The 20495-nt window shown below is 41.4% G+C and overlaps 1 pseudogene across 1 annotated transcript; it reads left to right on the forward strand.

Annotated features, from left to right (window-relative positions):
• Window positions 1-4261: 4261 nt before the first annotated feature.
• LOC307097416 (non-histone chromosomal protein HMG-17-like) lies at window positions 4262-4532 on the forward strand (annotated as a pseudogene). Its single transcript has one exon. The product of its transcript is annotated as a non-histone chromosomal protein HMG-17-like (transcript).
• The last annotated feature ends 15963 nt before the right edge of the window (window positions 4533-20495 follow it).

Raw genomic sequence — 20495 nt, forward strand, 5'->3', positions numbered from 1 at the left:
GTATGAAGCAATATTTCCTTCAAAAAATAGGAACTAAAAGAATCTGAAAATAACATTTACTATTAGGTCATCTATACATTTTATTTTAAACAATGAAAGTCTCACTATAATGAAATGTAATGGTTCACTACCCAAATTTTAAACACTGTTTCTAAAATAAAAGCATATATACGATATTATTTGATGTTTACTTCATATCTTATACTTTTCAAAGTCATCAGTTATATGAACTAACATAACATGTTTTTTCTCTAATTCATTTTTAAGGTTTCTTTTTGTGAAGTTTTGTATTGCTTGAATTTTAAAATAAAAAGCATACAACATTTACACAAATAACAAAATTACTATTCTTTTTTGTTTGCTTGCTTTTAATCCTCACCCGAGGATATTTTTCCATTGATTTTTAGAGAGAGAGGAATATTGATGTGAGAGAAACACATCAGTTGGTTGTCTCCTGCATGTGCCCTGACCAGGGCCCAGGCCGGGGAGGAGACTGCAACGGAGGTACGTGCCCTTGACCCTGGGACCCTTCAGTCTGCAGGCTGACACTCTATCCACTGAGCCAAACTGGCTAGGGCACAAAATTATTATTCTTATAAAATGAATGTAAAATCACATATTCGCTTTCTCTATATACCATATTAGCAAGGAGGATAGATAAAACAGCAACCATGATTAATAGGATACTGTTTCAATTTGACATTTTGACATTTTTAAAGAGATATTTTTAAAACATATGCTTCCTTAAAAAAGAAAAAGAAAAAGGAAAAGAAAAAGAAAGGCTAACTTAAAAATGATGAGTCTTGCATCATATCCCAAATGTCAAATATCTGGAGTTTTTCCAGGCCAAATTGAGTGTTTATTTCTATAAGGAAGAAAATAAAATTTTAATACCATCCATCAGTGAATAAATTAAATTACGAGGCAACCATCTCCCCAGCTGCCTTGTATTGACAATGTTCTGAAATGAACTATTGGATTTAGTTTAGCAATGGATAGCGTGTTGCTCAAAAATAACCAGTTGCAGCAACTTCTATATAATACTTTCTCTTCATTTCTTTCTGAATATTGAAGTTTCTCTCACTGTGGATTGTTTATGATATGTTAAGGAGTCCATCAGTAGTAGAAAGTAAGGGTAGAGATAGAAAGGGTCATGATGAAACACTGTATTCCATTGCAGAGGTGATAAAAATGCAGGGTGCCTCATAAATATGTATTTCTGATCCATTTGCTTACAGGGATGAAAGTATTTATGGTTTGGAAATCTCTAGCTATAAAAACATTCTGGTCTCTTCTATGGTATCAAGTAGCCTTTTGTTTAAGTAGAAGTTTTACGGTTAACATATTACTGGGAAATCTGCCTTTAGAACATTAGTAATGCAATAAATTCCATCCAGCTCATCTAGGTTATTTTGGGCAGAACTATGTCTAAATGAGCCAACTGCATTTCACCAAACATATTCTATTCTATTCAGAGGCTCCTATGTGATCTTCTTTGTCCTTGTCTTTTTTGAGATTAGACAGGAGGAGTCATGATGGGAGTCTCTTTTAGTTAGAGAATTTCAATCAAGAGATGACAAAAAAATTTACTAAACAAGAATCTGTAGTTAACCCAAGTAACTGAACTGATCTTTATTAGCTATTGAATCACATTGCAGCTCACGAAAATATCATGTTGAGATCCATGAAGATAGTTTTCTATTTTGAATCCTTTGCATATGAAGTTTATAATAGATTTTTTCTTTCAAGTTTGGCATGGGCACTATGAAGTCATCAATCTATAGCTGTATAATGTATATCTGTTTTGTTTCCAAATTTGACTGAAAACACATGGATATACGGAGTGCATATTTATAAGATGCAGTTCAGTTTTGGAGTCAAATGTCCTGGGTTTCAGTGATGGCTCTACTACTCATTAGTTGTGTGGCCCTGGACAAGTTACTAAGCAATCCTGTGCCTCACCATCCTGTTCTGTAATAGAATGACACCAAAAATAACTATTGCCATGAGTAAATACCCTTCTGTATGTTCTCACATAAAGCATCCCACAAAATAATGGCACCACAAGAGACATTTGGTACATATTGATTGAATAAATTGCCCAGGGTAGGTTGAATATGGTGATAGAGGCATGTACTAGTAGTCCAATTTGGGTGGGGGGAATGTAGGGAGGCAGGGATTGAGAGTCAGAGAGAAATGAAAATCCACTTTAGAAATACAACTTCTGCTGAATAAGTAGTCAGTATTGGTTTTCTCATCTATAAAATGATGCCAAAAATAATGTTTTAAAAGATCATTGGAATTAGAAACAGTATATGGTGAGCCTTGGCAACATATCTGGCACTCAATAAATGATAGCTTTTACTAACAAGAATCTGTAATACTATGATCTGTTTCTACTCACAGAACAGCTCTGATACCAAATGTGGGGGGGTGGTTTCCCCACACCAATCAATTCTCCAGCTCTCCTGTCCTATAATTCAGGTCTGATACTAACTATCCAGAGTTTCTGTAGACCCCAAAAGCTAAGAGTTCAGTCCCACAAGACTGCCCCTACTTCAGATACCAATCGCGAGTCCACGTTTCTTCTGACCGACTGGCTACACAATGAGGGTTCCCACAACCTCCTCTGGTTCGATAATTTTCTACAACAGACCACAGAGCTAATGAAAACAGTTACTGATATGCACCCACCTACACATGGGAGGTGCTACCAGGCAGTTGTGTACCAAGGGTGACTTCTCCAGCCTAACAGACCCCTGCCTCCATATGGACTGCTGAGACCACCAAAGATCAGCATGCTGCGGTGAGAGCAAGGCTAATACCATAAAGTCCAATTTACTCACATTATCATGAATCTTTAATCTCCTTGTATATCCTCTAAATTGCTTGTTGGCTCATTAGAAAGTCAAACATAGAAAAATATTATGTTGCTTAACAAAGGCGTGTTAAAAATAAAAAAGGAAAAGAAACGTGTGCTGCTCAATAAGTAATTCTCATTGACCTGCAAATGTGGGATGACTTTTGCTGTCTGGCCCATCTTACCAGAGAAGAAATTGAAAGACTTACAATTTATTTTTTCATTATTGTATTTCAAAGCATTGGGGGGTGGGAGGGTTGGAATCTAAATTTTCCAAAGCTGGAAAAGCTTTTTTAAATATTGAAATAGAAAACAAAACTATAGGTCAGCATTTCCAAAACTGATCCAGGGATCTCTCTTTTCAATACATATTAATGAATAGTACACACACACACACACACACACACACACACACACACACACACACACAAGATTTTGTGATCAAATAATTTAGGTAAGTGCTACATATGATATCCTTTTCTTGAGGGCTCATATGCATTTTTGTGTAAAAGGCTCTAAGAAGATCTACAGTAAAGAAACCAATTTAACCAAGACTTTCACATATTTATTTGACTGTAAGCAATCACTCCCTTATGGGAAGCCCAAAACCTTTTCTAAAGCAAAGAAGGTAAGAGACACTAAAGCAATGATGTCTAACTCAATTTGGAAACATATCAGATTTCATCAGGACAGTAGATAGAGACCACATCCCCTCCCACAAAAGTTCATAATAAATTTGCAATACCTCATAAGTCTGACAAATAATTACATGTACCTTTATGTACACATTATTTAGATCTTTCAAAGAGTATTTTATTCCTTAAATATCAGCATTAATGTGATTTGTTTTTGCATTTAGATTTTTTTTTTTGTCGTTGTTTTGCAGGCACAGTGAAATTTGGAAGAATCAGATTTAGCCTCCGCCCTGGCCAGTTTTGCTCAGTGGATAGAGTGTCGGCCTTCAGACTGAAGGGCCTGGGTTTGATTCCCCTTCAAGGACACACTAGATCCTCAGTGGGGGGCCTGTAGGAGGCAGCCAATCAATGATTCTCTCTCATCATTGATGTTTTTATCTCTCTCTCCCTCTCCCTTCCTCTTTGAAATCAATAAAAATATATTCTTTTTAAAAAAGAAGTAACCCCAAAGAAAAGAATTGACCAATCCAGGTAGAGAGAGTTAGAAACAAGTTATTTTCTAAAACTTCTACCCAGAGTCCTCTTTATCGACACCCAAGTAGAGACATGGATAACACAGAATGGGCTTCCAAGTCAGGTTATGGAAGCTCAGTGCAATTCTTTTATAAGACTGCTCTCTAGAGCAGTGTGAGGAGGCGAAACGAACCAGACGAACCAGACCGAGCAAAGCCTGCGTGTTGCTGCAACCCTGCTACCACTCGCCATCATGCCCAAAAGAAAGGCTGAAGGGGATGCTAAAGGAGATAAAGCCAAGGTGAAGGATGAACCACAGAGAAGATCCCCTAGGTTATCAGCTAAACCTGCTCCTTCAAAGCCAGAGCCCAAGCCTAAAAAGGCTCCTGCATAGAAGGGAGAGAAGGTACCGAAAGGGAAAAGGAAAAGCTGATGCTAGCAAAGAGGGGAATAATCCTGCAGAAAATGGAGATGCCAAAACAGACCAGGCTCAGAAAGCCGAAGGTGCTGGAGATGCCAAGTGAAGTGTGCGCATTTTTGATAACTGTATATTTCTGGTGACTGTACAGTTTGAAATACATTTTTAATCAAGTTTTATAAAAATGCAGAATTTTGTTTTACTTTTTTTTTAAGCTATGTTGTTAGCACACAGAACACTTTATTGTTATTTTTGAAGGAAGGACATATAGTACTAATAGAATGTCTCCAAAGCTGGACTGACATGGGGGGGAAATAGCTTTCCCTTCTAGTTTTGAGAAACTTCCTCTTGGCTCCTGGGAGGAGGGATCTCTTGATGTTGACACACATTAGCCATCTTGGCACAAACACCTTGTTGTGTTGGAAAACTAAAATTCATTTTTATGTCCTTTTCTCCCTCTCCACTTTAAGCATAGACTTTGGCTCTCTTAAGCCCAGAGACCTATGGGGACCTGACCAAAAAAAATTGGTTTCCAATATGTTGGAAATCTGGACTTTCCAGTGTCACCACTCAGATGGCCTCCCCCAAAAGAGCAGCAGTTCCTTTTTAGATTGTGGATCTACAGATTGATATTCTCTGCCATTTTCATTTCATTTCCTGAAAGTCAGGGTCGGCTTGTGAAAAGATGTTAAACAACATGCTCAATGTGAAATGTCATCCCTCACTCTAAACTTTTCCTGTTCAGAGCATCAGATGAAGACTTGATTGGGTTTTATAGTGGCTTTCTGATTTTGGTAGTTCACTGAAGAAGGGAGTTTGAAATTTGTTGTGTACTGTTAATGATTGTCTGTCCATGTCCTACCTGAAATACCATGAAGGTTATAAAAGTATCTGTATAATAAACACGTAATATGCAAATTAAACATCACTCCCTCGCACAAGACGGCCACTCCACGTGGTCACAAGATGGCCGCCACAAGATGGCCAGCAGGCGAGGGCAGTTGTGAGCGATCAGGCCAGCAGGGGAGGGCGGTTAGAGGCGACCAGGCTGGCAGGGGAGGGCAGCTAGGGGTAACCAGGCTGGCAAGGGAGGGCAGTTGGGGGCGATCGGGCCGGCAGGGGAGGGCAGTTGGGGCAATTGGCCGGCAAGAGAGCAGTTAGGCATCGATCAGGCTGGCAGGGGAGTGGTTAGGGGGCAATCAGGCAGGCAGGCGAGCGGTTGGGAGCCAGCAGTCCTGAATTGTGAGATCGGGCCTAAACCGGCAGTTGGACATTCCCCGAGGGGTCCCAGATTGGAGAGGGTGCTGGCTGGGCTGAGGGTCACACCCCTCGTGCACGAATTTCATGCACTGGACCTCTAGTATTTAATAAATCTGGATACATTTTGGCTTGGGGAAAAAAAGACTGTTCTCTACACCCCATAAATACCATGTGTTTCACATGCTATTGGAACCCCTGGCTCTGGCCATGCTGCCTCTCTGCGAGCTCCATGATGGCAGGTCACACTTTAACTGGAGATGCTCTTATACAGCCTTCACAGTGGATGCCAGTGAGGCAGTGTGTCCTTGCCTCGGCTGGAACTCCTTGGCTCTGAGCATGTCAGCCCAGAGAGCTGGCATTTGATCGAGGAAAGCATTCATTATGCAAGCTGTATTGGGCTATGAACACCTCAGCCTTGGAATAAACCTAATTTTCACATGAACAACATTGCATTCCATGCATGAAAATTTGGGGTCCCTCAGCCTCAAATAAATTTGTAAATGCATCTTGATTTCATCACTGAAGAGCCATTGTGTTGTTTCAGAAAAGATATTACAAAGTGACGAGTTTCTCTTTCGTAGAGAAATAGAATCTCTATATGTCATATATGTATTTGATATGTATATCAATAAAAATTTCCAGGTATTTTGATATAAAGTGCACTTTGTTTTGTTTGCTAATTTCTAAATCTAGCAAGATATCATAATACTAAAAACCCAAATTTTCTCAAGATTGTAATACTAAAAACCCAATCTCAGTTGAATATGTTTTGGGCTTGGTTAAAAGAAGGACAGAGGTTACTAAGTTGAATTTTTATCACCCTCTCCAAAAAAATCCCTGAAATATTTAGAAAAAAAATGATTTTTCATACAAAGTACAGGGCCTAAGCCAATGAACTGGTACAAACTAGCACCAGTTTAGGGCTATCTTTTTGAAATTTTCATTGTTTTTATGGTTGTGATTTGAGTCACAACAATGAGGAAATAATCATAAGGGGGAAATGCAGTTATATATGTGTTCAGGTACATTAATTATTTCTTATAAAACCATATCAAGCATTTTAACTTTTCATTCTAATGAAGTTTTAAAAAAGGCTAGCGGATAAATCATGTAAAGATATTATTAAAAAAGAGGCAATTATTATCATACTGAGCGGTACTTTGCAATTTTTAAAAGACTGCCCAAAATATCAAAAGAGGGAATGAGGTTTTAAGAATACTTGAATAAGTAAAAGGAATAATTTTTACTCTAGAATCATACAATCACGTCCACTTACTGTTTTTTAAAAATGCTACTAGACACTAGAGTGAAAAATACCAACACCAAATTTAATGTGTTAAGATCCCAGACAGCGTATTCCAATTTTTCCAGAAGAGTTTACCTTACTGAGATTCGATGTGGACACGGTGATGTTCCCACCATTCCCTATCTTTCTTTGGTCAGTTCCAGGGAAACAGACTCTGAGACTGAGATTAGTATGCAGGAGGCTTCCTGGGGGGCAGGATCTGGGGAGACAGGAAGGCTGAGGAATAAAGGGACCGTGAGGTAGAAAGGGTTGGTGCAGGGAAAGGCTGAACGTGATTCTTCTACAACCAAAGTCTGAGTCAGCATTAGTGAGTGCTATTGGAAGCCAAGGAGCTGGGGTGACCCTTCAGAGCTCTGCAGACTTGAGGCCAGGGGGCCAAGCCTTTGTACCTCCACATTGACTGGTCTTTGGATGAGGCACCATAGGGAGAAGATGGAGCCTGGGGCCAGATCTCCCCCACTTTGGTCAGGAGCTAAGCCTGGGGAAGAATTCAGCTGTGAGCTGGCAGCCTGCAGCTGTCAGGGAAGGGGGTGGGAGGAAGGCATCCTGGGAGATCTAACAAAGTGGCCACGTCCAGTCCCTAGAGTGGGACTGTTACTAATCAGTGATACTGAGCTGCAAGAATGTCTGACATTAGTAAAATGCAGTGAGAACTTCATTTCATGCTTGTCTACTCAGGTAAAATCCAAAGAAGGAAAATCACCACACAAAAAATAAAAAATAGAAGCTGGAGTGTAAGTTTGGTAAGAGGAGAAATAGATGCAGCGCGATTCTGAGATAATTGACATCTGCTGAAGTCTCATATTAAGTATTTATTTATTCCTATTTTAGTTCATTTGTCCTATATTTTATTTTCCTAAATAAATATTCATCTTCCTTGAAGCAATGATTGAAATTATAAAATAGGATTCACTTCTTTTAAACTTCACCCAAACACATATACTGCTTATATTACTCTCCACTTCTTTTTACATAAAATCCATCAGTAGCTATCATTTGATGTTAAATGATTTGTGCAATTTCCTATGCAAATATCCATTTAGTGTACTTGTGAAGTAATGAGACAAAAACATAAGAGCAACCATATGTCATACTCTGACATACTGAGTCTATACATGGCCTTTAAAGAAGTCTCATAAGGATATTTTTTTCTTTACCCCTTTTCCTTCTTTATCCCTTCCATTTAATATTAAAATGTAGAATACCTTTTAAAAAGGTACTTATTTAGATTCTCTCCCCTCCACACACGCACGTACCATGCACGCCATGATTCTTAAACCAAGAAAACGTCGTCTAGCAATAGGTTCCAGTCAGAGAAATGTGACATCACTCTGATGAACGAACCTCAAATGAAGAACTTTACATGCTTTTACTGACTGAGGCCCAACCTAAAAATGTGTGCTTGTAGATAAGTAATATGAATGCACAGGAACGTTGGCTTAGTGATGGCTTTTTATTTCCCCCTATTACAGTGTGGTGGCTGCTGAGATAGTTCTGTTTCCAAGCACCTAATCCACATAAAATGCAAAATATTAACTCCCTACTTCTTATTTCTTGGTCTTCACGGCATCTCAAAGCTAAAATGGCTCACACCAGCCTCCCCACCACAGTCACTCAGAGATTTCCCCCCCCAAATTACCACGATTTAACACAGACAAGCTAGGTGCATGATGCTTTCAGCTGCATCCACTAAAACCAACCTGAAAACCAGAAAATCATTAATTATATCCAAGTCAAACTTATAAAATGTTTAAAAAATTTGATTGATTTTTAGTGGCACAATTTTCCCGGTGAAAGTATAGATGAAATACATATCACGGATTTTTCCTCATCCAGAGACCTGCCTTGTTTTCAAAGCTAATACACAGGCATAGTTTCAGGATCATTCCTTCACCTAAAATATGTTGAATAAGCTATCACATGTGAAGCATAGAGTTTCAGAGCAAGAAAGAATCTTAGACCACCTTGTTTAACCAACCCATTTTATAGATAAGGAAAGTGAGGTCAGAATTGGGAAGCCGCCCACCAAAGGGCATAGAGATCATTAGTATCCACTGTCACACAAGAATGCAATTCTCAAAGCAGTGTTCCTCCTGCAACAATAGCTCCATTAATATTTCAGAGCGTTTTGTTGTATTCTTGTTTTTTACTGCAATTAATTAATCACCAACTAATTAAATCTAGTAGGAGACCATGGTTCCTAATGCCATGGTTAACATTCATGTTTAAATCCCTAAGCTACTTTAGTATTTTGTGCATAATGAGGAAACTGAGGCCAGATTTTGTATTTTGTATAAATCTGGGGAAACGTGGTTATGGAGTCACACAATTTAAACACATCTAATATAAATTGCTTATCTGGGCTCCAGGCCCGTGCAAAAGAGCTGAGTCCATGAGACCCATGGAACTGGCGGGTCTTATAACCTTCAGCAATGTTCTGCCTGGCAAGAGGTTTCCAACTTAAAAGAATGCATGGCCTAAGACCAGCCCCGATCCTATAGCACAAACAAATTAAAACCAGAATATAGTTTCAAATTCTGTAAGGCATTTTGAATGTCTGGTTAATCTTGCACTGTAATTTTCATTCTGCTTTCCCACTTTATTCAGAACAAGATTTTGTGGCAGAATTTTTAAAGATAATACAGAGGGTAGGGGGAATTCATCACAATATATCTTCCCAACCCCTCAAAGTCCTCTACTGCAGTGGTTCTCAACCTTCCTAATGCCGCGACCCTTTAATACAGTTCCTCATGTTGTGGTGACACCCAACCATAAAATTATTTTCGTTGCTACTTCATAACTGTAATTTTGCTACTGTTATGAATCGTAATGTAAATATCTGTGTTTCCGATGGTCTTAGGCAACCCTGCTAGCGGTTCTCAACCTGTGGGTCGCGACCCACAGGTTGAGAGAGACCCACAGGTTGAGAACCGCTGCTGTAGAGCCTAAGACCATTGGAAAACACAGATATTTACATTACGATTCATTAACAGTAGCAAAATTACAGTTATGAAGTAGCAACGAAAATAATTTTATGGTTGGGGGGTCACCACAACATGAGGAACTGTATTAAAGGGTCGCGGCATTAGGAGGTTGAGAACCACTGCTCTACTGCTTTTTGTTTTTATTCTGAATCTTACAAGAAGTAGTCTCATATTTCACATAATTTTATCTTCATTTCCTGACACAATGAACTTTTGCTGAACATATATTATAGGTTATCTATGGCAGATTAGTTCAGTCAATGCTTATGACGCCAAGGTTAAAAGTTCAATTGCAGTAAGAGTCAAAGACCTTTACTCTGGCCCATGGCCCTAAGACAATTATGTTCCAGAACCTAACTACGCCTCTAATAAAAGATTGTAGGAAAACCCCACACAAGAGTGCATGGCCTCCTCACACTACTGCAAATATCTTTTATGGCACATCTTTGGTCTGGAAGCCAGCATCACAGTCTTACATACAAAGATCAGAGGTGCTAATATATTTTTAAAAAAACCAACTACATTTCAGGCCTTTCCCTGGACCTTAGCGACACAGTAATGAGAAGATTAGTCACAGTCCCTGCCTTCTCAGAGCTGCATTCTAAATTCTGCTTCTTCAGGAAGCTTGTTGGAAAATTTTCAACTAATCCTGATTTTCTTCTTTGAGCTTCTACAGCACTTAGAATCTATAACTGAATATTAGGCCACCTGGCACTGAAATTTTGCTTATTTCATTTTCATTCACTCCTGCAACACTATTCATCTCATTTCCTCGACTAGATTACAAACCCCTTGAAATCAAGACCCATTGCCCTTTATTCTACACCCCACACAGTGCTTACACCAGTGGTCCTCCATTGATACCACTGACGGTTGCCTTTTTTATTGCTCTTAAACAGCTTTTAAAAAAAAATCAGAATTAAGAAAGACTGAATGAGTTCAGATAAAATTTTGACTGAGATTTATTTCCTTGAAAATTATCTTTCAAAACTTTGATAATAACCTTTAATCCACACAATATGCAAGGCCTACACACAAATGAATAAGTAACATATTCATACATAGCTGTTAATATTCAGTCTCTATATAACAGCAAGCGAGAAAGCAAATTACTAGAAAAAAACTACCAAAATAATATTAAGTTAAACCATATGAAATTGTGGGTTTTGTTACTCAGGAATGTTCACCACCCAGCAGGTCCACATGGGTAAACCTGTTATGAATCATGCTTGGTTTTGGATGTGGACATTCTAGGTGAATTAAAATGTTTTTCATATGTTAGGGTATTTTTATGACTCTTCTCTTTGCCTTTCAGTGAACATTTATTTTAAATTAGAAAAACATTAAAATTATTCTGATTTATTGACTCTAAGATTAAAGAATTTTTTTTTTTTTAATCTATGAAAAGATGGCTCTGCCACAGTAAGTCTGCCATCTGGCCTCTGAGACTTGGTCAGATCTGCTGCATTGCATCCAGCTCAAGGCTTTTTGAGAAATTGGCTCGTTAGTGTCTAACCCCCTCTAGTGAGCATATCGCAAACCTCGGTTCATCCCTGTAATTACTTATGAACAGAGGACCCTGTACAGTTGATGCCAACACTGTTACTAGTATTTTTGAGTTGCAGAAAATTGTAAGCATGACTTTCTAAATGAGCTCAGTTTTTATTTTTTCTGGACCAAGTGCATCCAATATTTCTGTTATTAATGAGTCCAGTTTTTACCTTCAATTTCAATTGCAAAGACTCTGAGTAAAGAATAGTATCACATTAAGGACATCAGGGTTCGCTGGATCATCTATCTCCTTTCTAACTTCAATTCCACGAATCTCTATTCCCTAGTGTACATGACATAGGGATGATGCCCATGGGATTGACAGGGAAAACCAAACATGGGTTCAATATAGAAGGCTGAAGGTGATTATTAAATGCTAAATATAATGAAGCTGGGGGCCCAAGCCAAACATGGCTTTCAATGTTGGTATTTACTTAGAAATCGGGTAAGTGTCAGTCATTTATGGAATTTCAATTTAACCTTCTGTTAAACTTATACTATGAGTTGAGATTTATTGTGAACATTTTAATTTGGTGCATCAAATAAATAAATGCGCATCTAAACTTACATATTCTTTTATAATTGTACCTCACTCACTTCCTAAATTGCTTATTGGTTGCTCTCTGCGGTTAAATTACTTCAGATGGAGACTCTGTAGGCCCATCTACAGGAAAACTCCCCTTGGCCCTTAGGAAGGTCCCAGCCACAGACCCACACACGCCTTTTGCTGCCCTTGACACTGGATGGGCTCTCTGTGAAATACAAGCCCCAGGCTGAAAACCATCTCACATTTCCAACTTTTGTTGGTTCAACAAGCATTTCCTACAATCTTATTAGAAGTAAGTTCCTGTGCTGCGTGCTGTGTGGGATAGGAAGGTAAATCTTTTAACTTCTTCTGGAAATGGAAAATTCCCCAAGACAGCTGATAATCTAGAAAAGAAATTCATATCTGTATGGAAGTCGCTATAAAGTAAGGCCGACTGTGACAAGGCCCCTGTGTCAGGTGCAAATGGAAGGTTGAATGGTTGTGAGAATGGACAGGTGTCATCCTCACAGACGACTCTAGGGAGAAGGTGGCACTTGAGCTGGGCCTCAAACAGTGACCCAGTTCAAAATCTTTCCTCTCCCCATTCCCACCAGCTCTCCTCTGCACCAACCTCTTCTCTTCCAATTGTCTTCTCTTTTCCTGCTGATCACCGGCCAGAGCTAAGTCATAGTGAGGGGCTGGTCAGATGCCAAGCGGGAGGTGGGCCTGGAAAAGGGAAACAAGAACAACGAGGTAAAAGCAGGAGATGGAGAGAAAGACACAAGGTGTCCCCCAGAGACAAGCAAAGCCTCATACTTCAGTCCTCAAACAGGGCACAAACTTGCGGTAGGTTCCTTGTAACATGTAGCGTGGTACAGGCCCAGGGACAAGGGTGCAAGGCATGTAAAACACACCTACACCAAGACATGTCAGTGCTTAGGGCTCCAGGCAGCACGGCCCTTCCTTCTGCCAAGCACAGCTCTGGTGCAGGAGGGAAGAGTTGCTTCCACTCACGTGATAGCCAGGGGTCCTCCAGGCCAGGAGCAAGCCACTCTCCCTAGTTTATCTTAGCGAATTCAAAGCTTTGAGCTTAGGTTAACTTTGTTTGGATCATCATGTTTCATATACGTTGAGAAAGCAGAAAAAGCCCTAGTCAGTTTGGCTCAATGGATAGAGCATTGGCATGCGGACTGAAGGGTCCCGGGTTCGACTATGGTCAAGGGCACATGCCTGGGTCACAGGCTCAATCTCCAGTAGGGGGCATGCAGGAAGCAGCCAATCAGTGATTCTCTCTCATCATTGATGTTTCTATCTCTCCCTCTCCCTTCCTCTCTGAAGAAAAAAACAAAAAACATATACATATATATACACATACACATACACACACACACTAGAGGCCCGGTGCACAAAATTTGTGTGTGTGTGGGAGGAGGGTCCCCTCAGTCCGGCCTGCACCCTCTCCAATCCAGGACCCCTTGGGGGATGTCCGACTGCCAGTTGGGATCAGGCCTAAACCGGCAGTCAGACATCCCTCTCGCAATCCAGGACCGCTGGTTCCTAACCACTCACCTGCCTGCCCGCCTGATCGCCCCTAACCCCTCTACCTGCCAGCCTGATTGCCCCCTAACTGCTCCCCTACCAGCCTGATCACCCCTAACCTCCTCTGCCTTGGCCCGCCACCACAGCTTTGTCTGGAAGGACATCCAGAATGACGTCCGGAAGGTCGTTTGGCTGTCTGGTCTAATTAGCATATTACACTTTTATTAATAATGACCAGAAAATGACCCAGCCTTCTTATAATAGGGAATAGGATGGACTTTTTCTTCAATGTCCATAATAATCTGTTATAATAAAAAAATAGAGTGGCGTAGACCTGGGGAAACAGTCCTTCAAGGACCCAGCCTCACCTTATATCCTCACACAAACAACAGAAACCCCCAAACACTGAAACATGCAGGGAAAAAGCCAGCGGCCCCTTCTGTCTATGTATTGACACCCCTTTCTGTTCACTATTGATACCCCACCTTCCCCTGACCCCTGCCTCTGTAAGATAACCCCACCCCCCTCTGCAAGCTTTCAAACTCTGCCCTCCAGAAACACTTGGACTCGAGTCCTCTGATAACTATCCAAGAGCCATGTAATCTCAGTGCCTCAGTTTCCTCACCTGTAGAATGACAGAAATGTCGAGAGGATCACACCAGATGGTGTTTATAAAGTAAGTGATTTTCATGTGTGTAAATTTTATGCACACGCTTCTTTGTACGTGAATGATTTTATGTGAGGTGATCTGCATGCATGCTGTCTAGCACACAACAGTTCTCCAGCCCCATTGCTGTTATTGCCTTGGAGTTGCTGTCACAAACGCTATTATGTAAGTTAAGCATCGCATGTGTGAAAGTGATTTATAAACTGTAAAGATCTATGCAAATGTGATATTGCTAATGATTTACTTACTCTGAGGTGTTACTTTTCCCTAGGGATATTTGTGTTTTATCTGTAGACAAAATCTTAAGCTAAAGTTGATGCTACATTGGTGGGGATTCAGTCTGCAGTCAAACGGGTTGGGGAAGAGAATGTAGGAAAGATGGACATTTCCTCAGAGTCCCCCCAAATTATATTAAGTGGAAGAGTAAATCAACTTTATGCGTTCTCTACATATAAAGGTAACTTCAAGTAAAGTTAGTGATTATTAAGGAAAAACAGATAGATTGTTCCAAACAGTATGGCATAATGGGATGTATTAGTCCTTGAGTATTTCAGGTAGGTATCCTAGGACCTCACCATCACACAAGGACACCTGCCAGCACACATGAGCAAGCACTCACACAACTGCGATCATGGGGTGCTGAGCCAGCTCTCCTCCCAGCTTTGTACCTCCCTCCCGTCAGACAATTGGGAAAGGATCATTCTCTTTGAGGATGAGAATTGGGAAACTTCCACTGGACACGCAGAGGGGAGGCCTGAGAAGAGCTACAGCTGAGCATGAATCAGATGTCTAGAGAGGGAAGACCCAGCTGGAACCCATGCTTCCTCATTCCTACCACCTCACGCCCCCACTGCCTCAGGGCGGCATCCAGCTTTCTAGTCTGGGGTCTAGGGCAGTGGTTGGCAATCTGCAGCTCGCAAGCCACATGCGGCTCTTTGGCCCCTTGAGTTTTTAGCAAAGGCCAGCTTAGGAGTACCCTAATTAAGTTAATAACAATGTACCTACCTATATAGTTTAAGTTTTAAAAAATTGGCTCTCAAAAGAAATTTCAATCGTTGTACTGTTGATATTTGGCTCTGTTGACTAATGAGTTTGCCAACCACTGGTCTAGGGCAAATACAATCTCCAGTGTACTGGCCATGTAAGCTGTTTTAAAAGAGAAGCTTTGGTAAATTACTCTTGTTTCGATTTAGTGCAGCCTCTCATTCCAGCAGATGGCAATGAAGAACTTTATATGGGTAAAGAACCCAGTATATGCCCTTAAGTATTTACAACAATTTTTGTTCTGATATAACCAATGTTAGGTATAAGAAGAAAATAGGAACCCACTCCTTCTCTTCTAAATGACATTTATTTTTCCCCCTCTTTTTTTGTAAACAAAAAAAATCTGAAACCCAAGTTTATTAATTCCTCTGACCCACAATGTGACGCTGTGGCTCTGAACACGGTGCAGCAGAGGCTCTCTGGGGGGTATTGAAATGAATGGCACAGAGAAACACTGGTGGGCCTGGTCTTTCTATACAGGGCCAGTCACAAATAGCTCAACAACCACCTGTTAAAGATAGCAAGTTTTAAGAAGACCCACTTCCTTCTGACTCTAAATAGGAAGACTTGATGAAATCAAGATGGCTGGACCAGATCAGCCCTTCTTCCAGATATTCTGGCTTAGTAGGCCCAGGTAAGGACTGAGATGTACACAACTTTAAGTTCCCCAGCGATTATCTGCCCAGGCTAGACAGAGGGGGCTGTTAGACTCATGGTCCAAATTGATATTGATGCCCAAATATCCAAAGCATCATCCTGGACTTCCTCTTTTAGGGAAGGGGTTACGGTGTGATGGAGTCCATTGGTCTGTAAACCTACAAGTGAATCTGATAAATCTAATGTTGGTTTTGGGATCTTCTTGTCACATAGATGACCTCTGATGTCCCTTCCAGGACCAAGGGCCCTCACTACAGTGAAGGACAGTCAGGGGCAGCAGAACCAGCCCCTGCTAGCTCAGCTAAAGCCAGAGCTGAGTCCTGAGAGTTTTGAACACAGTCTATTTGGAATACTGAAGAGCCTTTTATTCTGCATATGGACCTTAAAGTGTGTATTGGGTACATATATGTATGCAAACACCCGCTTTATATATCAACCAAAGGTGGTTATCAATATGAGGATTAAGAAATGCTGTTAATGCCATCTCCAAAAAAAGGAGCCATTATTTCAGTCTTTCAAAAAGCAACATATGGGATGAGTACATTTTTGAAGAAATACATCAACATTTATAATTATTGAACAGAAACTAACATGAGGCATAATATTGCTAATCTGCTCTACTTGAAAGCAGTTGGAACATGAGTATTAGCATATATTCCCTTTTCAGGGAGCCAATTTAACTTGCAGCCAGACAACACAAAGCTCTGTAACTTAGACAGAAATAGCTATTAAAACTGTCAAGGGCAACACACACTTAAGGATGAAAGCAAACTGTAGCTGATGGCTTGTCGCTTGCTCATATCTGCATTTCCCTTGGATCTGTGCTTGTCAGTTCAAAATTATTCAATTCCAATGAGTCATTTGTTTTGTTTTGAAAGATGTCTGAGATTCCTTTTGGGAGGTGAAGATATTTATTTCTGAAATAAAAATAACAATGTACTCCTGTTGACAGAGGGGAGAAGGCCTCATTTTCCCATTTTGCTCGTAGGGGTGGATTTGCAATATCTCAAGAAAAGGAATTTTATGAGACTGGCATCGGAGGATGCAATATGGTAGAAAGCTTTATTCCCATGGAATTAAATCCCTGAGTTTCCAAAGTCCTGTTTCCTTTTGTCCCTCCATAAAAGAAGTGTAGCTGGGGCTTCAATAGAACTAAAATCAGAGCCAGTGTCCAGAGTTTCCTTTCCATGTCTGCACAGTCCAACACAGCTTCAGGTGAGTTTAATTTTGTTTCCCTGTTGCAGTCCATCAGTCCATGGCATGTGGGGTCCACAGGTACACATGGCTAAGAAGGAAACACAGGCAAATGCAAGGAAGCCAAGAATGAGCCAAGAGCACAAGAGAGCAAGAACTCTGTTATTTAAAAGATTATGTTCTCCCAAATTTTTGCATGCTTGCAGTGGTCACGCCCATTCCGGCCAATGATTTCTGTTCCCAAGTGTGACTAACAGACAAGTGCCTTCCCTATGTCATCCCAACTTTACTGCACATGCATCTATCTTCCCTTTGTGGGATCCCTTCCCCCAGTGTTTTGCAGGGAATAGGCTGGTAGTTCCCTGGGGATTGCAAAGTTGCAGCTTCCTGGTGAAGCTGCCCAAATGACCATCCTTACAATGTCTGCCTTCCCTATCTACCTTTCCTCTTTATGAATAACTAGCTAATTACAATGGTATCACTCTTACTGATTATTAGCAGATTTATTTTTACATACAAACCCCCAAAGAATCCACTTCAGGAATATGCTGTATTTACAGAGATTTTTGGATACGAGCCTTCAGTTCCAGTATTCTCCTTCCTGTCCCTGCAGTCATCACTGTCAGTGCCATTCTTTTGCCATTTGCTATATATCCCTAATTTGTGAAAACTTATGTGTTTTTGTTTGCAGCATTTCCTGATAGACGACTGTTTGCAGCTTGTTTTCTGCCCAGACTAGACAGAGGGGGCTGCTAGAGCCAGGGTCCAAGTTGACACTGATGCCCAGATATCTGAAGCGACATCCTGGCCCTCCTCTTTTAGGGAGGGGGTTCTGGTGTGATGGAGCCCATTAGGTCTATGAACCCACCAAGCGAGCATTTGCCTGGTTCTTAAATGTATCACTGGGATTGGTATATTTAGTCAATGTCGTACCCAGGGGGTGTAACTCCCACATTGGGTTATCAGCCTATGAAATAAGGGATATCATGGTAGGAGAGATCAAATTAAAGCCTCTAAAACTGCCCACCCCCAAACTTTTAAAAAATCACATCCCAGGGGTTGGGAGATCCCCTTGGTCTTTTCCTTTAATTCTCTAGTCTGGCCCATGCAGAAACCAGGGGTTCTAGAGTGACTATTGAAAACTCAACCAGATAATACCCCCAATTGCAGCCACTGTGCCAGATGTGGTATTTTTCTAGAGCAGATTAGCACAGCCTCAGGCACATGGTATGTGGTCATTGATTTGGCGTTTATGTTCTTTTCTCTTCTAACCAGAAAAATGGATCAGAAACAGTTTGCATTTACATGGTATGGATAGCACTATACAATTACAATTTGTCCCAGAGCTCTGTTAACTCTCCTCTCACTGGTCATATATAGCCCAGTGATATTTGGGCCATTTCTATGTCTCACAGTGAAGCACATTAATTCATTACACAAGTCACATTATGCTAGGTAGGCTGTATGGTAGGAAGTCTAGCACGCTGGAGGCCTTGGTAAGACTCACGTGCTCTGTGAGGTAAAGATGAGTCTTATGAAGACCCACAGGGCTGCGTCAGTAAAAACTTTAGAGTCCAGCAGTGAGAGGAATGACAGTCAATTGTCTCCAAAGTAGGAAGCTCAATGCATTCAGGTTCTGAAGGCAGCACAGTGCACACCTGGGAATGCTGCTGCACCTCTGTACCAGATGACACAGAAGACTGCCAGCCTTGAGGAGGCCCAGGGGAGAAGACAGCTCTGCAGCAGACCCAGGCTGTGGTGGCACAAGCAGCCCTGCCACCTGGACCCCTAAGCCAGCAGACCCCATGGTATTAGAGGTATTGGTGCTGGGAAAAGATGTGTGGAGTATACTGTATAGTGAGCCCCAGCGGAGAATGACAACACAGGCCCTGGGAGTCTGGAACCAGGCCATGCCAGAGGCAGGGAGGAATCCGCATTTGCTCTTGAGCCCCTGAGATGGACCGCTTGGCCATGGGGCACCGAGCAGCCATGCCTCCAGAACTGCTCAGCACGCACTAGGTCCTATCAGACCCACCAAGTCGTGATGTTGAGTGGGCCCAGCAGCAATTCATCACAAGATGGAAATGGTATCTCTGGGATCAAAATGAGCAGGATGAGAGGACATGAGGAAGCTGCATGAGCAGTAGCTCAGATCCTCTTGTCAAACACTTTGCCATCCCCTCAATTCAAACCTATGGCTATATGGGGAATTGATGACAAGCAGCTGATGACCACAGTACAAGGGTGGGTTGGCTCAGTAGGTGGTACAAGCTGAAAATGGACAGTAACTGTCTCAGCATCCCTCATTATGGTCTCGAAAGAACAGTTGCAAATCCTCTGCATGCGTATATCTGGCCCATGGAAGTTAAACACCAGCAGCACCCAGGATACCATCACCATCCCAGATGTTCATTATCCAGCAGATGCTCACTTTTTCATGTTAACTGACAACCTGAAAGCCAGGCAGCTGAGCTACCCTCAAGCTAATTGCAAATGATGTTTTTTGGAGTCCCAGATCTCTGCAGTTTCTAATAGCATCATCTGCACCTGCTGAAGGTGTAGGACTTTGATATTAGGTCACCTCACAAAACAGGTTTTGCCAGAAGCTCCCAGAGAAGTCTAGGATGCACACCTCCCAACAATTCAAAGGAACAAATGCAAAGCCTCTTCCTGTATCAATTATATTAATATCAAGAAGACCTGGCTGCCACGAAAAACAATAGACAGTCAAATCTCAGAGGGAAGACATGGGTAGGAAGAGGTCAACCAAAGAACTTGTATGCATATACTGTATGCATAACCCATGGACACAGACAATAGGGGGGTGAAGGCCTGGGGCAGGGGCAGGTTCGAAGGGGTCAATGGGGGGGGGGGGGGGAAGGGGAACATATGTAATACTTTCAACAATAAAGAAGGTTAGTTCTTTGCAAAGTGGTAAAAAGGAATCGACCTTATTCCTTCTTGTAAAACTTACTCAGAAAAGGCATTACGTTTTACACTTGGGAAGACAAATACATAGTCGTTGGAATTACACCACATTCAGGAATCCAGCCCAGCTCCTACTTATATATATTCCCAGCAACTTAAATCGCTTTCTGGTTATATTTTCATTCGCTGCCACACTTTCCGAAAGACCTCCTTTCAAACACAGTCATACTGACAGGTTACTCGCTGCTCTGCAACATGGGAGCTGCTCTGTGGCCGTGCTTTTTGCTGAGTCTGACAGGTGCTGCTTCCCCTGGCTAAGCCGTCTACTCTGAACCTGACAGGGACTGTGCATAACCTCTCTGTCACCTGTCCACGAGGCCATGCACGCCAGGAAGCCAAATCCTTCTGCTGTC

The sequence above is a fragment of the Cnephaeus nilssonii genome (genome assembly GCF_951640355.1).
Source record: "Cnephaeus nilssonii genome assembly, chromosome: 3".
In the NCBI taxonomy this organism is placed as follows: Eukaryota; Metazoa; Chordata; class Mammalia; order Chiroptera; family Vespertilionidae; genus Cnephaeus; species Cnephaeus nilssonii.